Source organism: Dendrobium catenatum, unplaced genomic scaffold, assembly GCF_001605985.2.
Source record: "Dendrobium catenatum unplaced genomic scaffold, ASM160598v2 fragScaff_scaffold_334, whole genome shotgun sequence".
NCBI classification, from domain to species: domain Eukaryota; kingdom Viridiplantae; phylum Streptophyta; class Magnoliopsida; order Asparagales; family Orchidaceae; genus Dendrobium; species Dendrobium catenatum.
This window is the reverse complement of record NW_021318796.1, coordinates 2,304,973-2,309,025: the sequence shown is the minus strand read 5'-3', so window position 1 is coordinate 2,309,025 and position 4,053 is coordinate 2,304,973. Positions and strand designations below refer to the sequence as shown.

Here is a 4,053-nt window from a genome sequence, read left to right as displayed (position 1 = left end):
CTGATGAACTTGAAAGTATTTTACAGATAAAACAACCGCATATTAGCAATACTCAGAATGAAGCTGAGGTCGGTTCTTTTGCACAGCAACATACAAATGCGAAGGAGCTGCAAGGAGATGTTATCTTGTATCCATCACAAGAATTTCTGGCTATGATGAAGCTATTTAATGGAAACATAGAGTTAATTCGAAATATTCTTGATGATCCGAGCTTTATTTTTTCCCATTATCTTCAAGCCAAACAAGCTTCCAAAGCAGAGTTAACAAGGGGTTATTCATTCCCATCATCACCGTTGCTAGTAAGGAAAAATGATGGCCAGTTTCAAATCAATCATAAAAATTTTGAGAGTGAATCTCTTGCCAAGCAGAGTTATAAGTTTCATTCAGAAAACTCGCGTGTATATACTGATATAATTCAAGATGATACAACAAATGCAGAAATGATGGATGGCGATGAGGAAAGAAATCAAAAACTTGTAGAGTCCAATAACCATTCTGCAGTGTTAGCTTCATCAAGTATATTGCAAAATGTGAGGAATAATCCTCCCAATTCTAGTCGATTTATGGCCATCAAACATCACAAAAAAGAGCACCATCGCATCTTTATGGATGGGATTCTTCATAAAATCCCCTTTGGGAGAACGGTGATAGAATCCATGAAGAAAAGCAAATTCGGTTGGAAGGATGCATTAACTGTAGAAAAGCCAGACAGGGAAGGCTTGATGCCTGCATGTTGGAACAAGATCAACAAAAAAGTCAAGAAAAATATCCATAGATCTCAATCTCTTACTGACTCCTTAGACAAGTATTCCCATTTGTATGACTCTATATCAAAAGAAGAATTTGAAGGACTTCCCGAAAGATGGGAAGTAAAATCTTTAGGAAGAGTATTCTCTCTTCCCGATATCACATATTGTTCATCAAAAAAATGCTCAAAGTGAAGCGCTCTTTTCATCTCCTAAGAATTTAATTACTTCACATACAGAGGAAATGCTAGAAAAAGAAGAATCAGAGGAATTTACCACACAAGATAGTTTAAAATGGATTGTGACTGATTGTTGGAAAATTCCACTTCAAAGTAATGAAAAAGAACAAAGTGAATCATGTCAAATTTTAAAAAATTTGACGAAAGATGGTTTGATAAGAGAAGAAAACAGTTCTGGCACTCCACAAGGAGAAAATCTACTGGATGAAGCACACACATATGAGCCAACAAAACCAACCCTACTATCTGCAACAGGGGCACTTGCTCGAGGTTAGACATCTAGTTTTACTGTTGCTCACTAGCATGACTGTAGTTTGATATGGTGCAAAATATTCTATACATTAGCAAACAACTCTGACATGAGATTCTATATATGGTGCAAAATATCCTTCTTTTTTGTTCGTCTCATATACTTTAGTAGCTTTAGGCTTCGTTTGGGATGATTTTTTTACTACTTAAAGCGACTTTTTAGTACAAAATTTTTAATTTTTGTACTAAAATTCGCTTTAAGCAGTAAAAAAGCCTTCCAAATGAAGCCTTAATGATGTTTTAAGCATCAGTTGTAAAAAATGTTTAAACTGTATGATCCTATTTTTCTTAAGTTATTTACTTTATCTTTCTTTTGGTTCAGTCTCCTTTGCTATAAAACATGAAATCTATAAGATTTTGCGTAGATTTCAACTTCACATGACAAAATTACTAGTGTAACATTCTGTGAGAAATTTCTCATCATTCTTTATCTATCCAATATTGTCAGGTTTAGAACAAAGATATCCATCAGAACACTCCAGCGGTCTTGTTATCACTAATGAAATAGATCTTGCAAAAGCGAAACCGTTCCCAGATATTGATTGCTTTGATTCTTTACATCTTCGAATTGACCAAAAGGATGAAGCTACATTCAATTATGTGAGAGAGATACTGACGAGATCTGGATTTAGTCGCAGTGGTTTTCTTGGAGCTTGGAACTCTCCCTATCAGCCAATGGATCCCTTAATCTTTAATGAAGGAGAAGATTTATCTCATGAACTTGACATTACAGACGATGAACATGATATCTTGTTGGAACATCAGCTTTTGTTTGATCTGATAAATGAAGCTTGGGTGGAAATATATGAGAAATATTTTGGTTATTTTTTTCCTTGGCTATCTCGTTTCAATACTAACAATAGACCAATTCCTATGGGTGACCATATTTTGGAAGAGATATGGGCAAATATCTGCTGGCATCTGAAAGGCCAACCCCAACCAGACATAAATTTAGAAGACATTGTGTCTCGAAATTTCACGAAGAATGATGGATGGATGAATATCCATTATGATATTGAAGATGTTGAGCTGGACCTAGAATGTCTAATACTGGATGCTTTGTTAGATGATGTTGTACTTCAACTTTCTCTTGTACTTTATTCCAATCCTATCTCTTGTTAGGACGTCTTCAGCCGAACTCCAAATAATTGTAAGGGGTAGCTGGTTTGCTCCATTCGAACGGCAAAAAAATCGCTAATCGGTGGAGGGTGAACCGTGCGACACCAATATTGGCGTTGCACTGTTCATCAACATGATTTTTCTGTCTCAATCGGATTTGCCGAAGAAACGATATTTTTTAGTTTCACGGCATTTTGGAGTGAAAACTAGGATTCTCGGTTGGAGATGCCCTTAGTCTGTATTTATTGTATTTACATCCTTGTTTTGACTAACAAATTCTAATGTATATGTTTTTAGTAAATTTTCATCGAAATCTCAATTTTTGTTATAATTCTGCAACAAGTGCTTCTCTCACCCAGTTGAATTAAGGTTTCATTTGGGACAGCTTTTGACCACTATTTTTTCACTGCTTTTAAAAAAAATTTTGTATTAAAAAATTGTTTTTGAGAAACAGCAAGAAAACTATTCCAAACAAAATCTAAGTGCCAATCGTCTGCCATACATCTCCCATAGTATCATTTATGAACAATAAAGGTATTCCCAAAATTATGCTTACCATTTGATTAAATGAGTAAATTGCTTTGTTTCACATTACTTTCTTTCAAAATCTTCATTGAATTCATTTCTCAGAACTACTAACTCACTCAACTTTTGCCAGGTTCTCAGGGAAATCCATAGAATGCAGAAACATAAATCTTCTTCATTGGTTGTCATTGTTTTGTTAATTTTTCTATAACTGAGTGGACAATATTAAGCAAAATAGAAATGATATAACACTGCCCCAAACAAATAATTGCTAAAATTAATATGATTAAACAAATAATTTAAATCAAATAAAACCAAAATAAAATTGGGAGTTTTTTAAAGCTTAGGTCATAAGTTAAATAAGATTGAGCATGTCAACTAATAATTTAAATCAAATTGAATTATTATATTGCTTATTTCTTAAAAGCAATAGTATTAATATATAAAATTAAATATATATTCAATTAAAATTCTCTCAAAATTGCTTTCATGCCGGCCATCATTATTACCAAACGACAAAGTGCTTTCTTTTTAGCACTCATAATCCACGAAATTGGTCAAATTTCTCAGTTGTTTGTTTTCAGTCACAAATCACATAACCTTCGAATTTTTAGATGATATGTTTCTATTTCAGATTTTCAGGAATTTGGGCTTTTGTTTGATTTGAGATTTGACCCCTCCGGTTGAGATTTTCGATCAACACGGTCATCATCGGGGTGACTTTAAAGTCACATGTATTTTCATAAGATTTTGAGAGACATTTTGCAATTCAAGTCGTGTCGACTCCAGACCTTTCGAGGAGGAGGATGAAACTTGAAAATTAAACCTACACAGCATTCTCGAATCGTTGGATTTGTGATTTAGATGTGACGATTGGAACACATGCGGGTTGTAACATTTGACCATGCACAGCATTCTCGGTCATTTAGTGTTTATACTTTTAATATGTTGACCGAAGCATATGTAGGAATATATTGAGTTTAAGAGATCATATTTAATACATAAGAGGGTGTGGGCTCCGAAAATTCTGCCCCGGCCTCCCCGCCGCGCGATTTCCTTTTATTTGAGCGAGGGAGTTTTAATGGACTAAGTTCCGGGGTAAATTTTGGAAGGCA

The 4,053-nt window shown here is 34.4% G+C and overlaps 1 pseudogene; it reads left to right on the top strand.

Moving 5' to 3' along the window:
* The first annotated feature begins 6 nt into the window (after positions 1-6).
* LOC114579358 lies at positions 7-2,743 on the top strand (annotated as a pseudogene).
* The last annotated feature ends 1,310 nt before the right edge of the window (positions 2,744-4,053 follow it).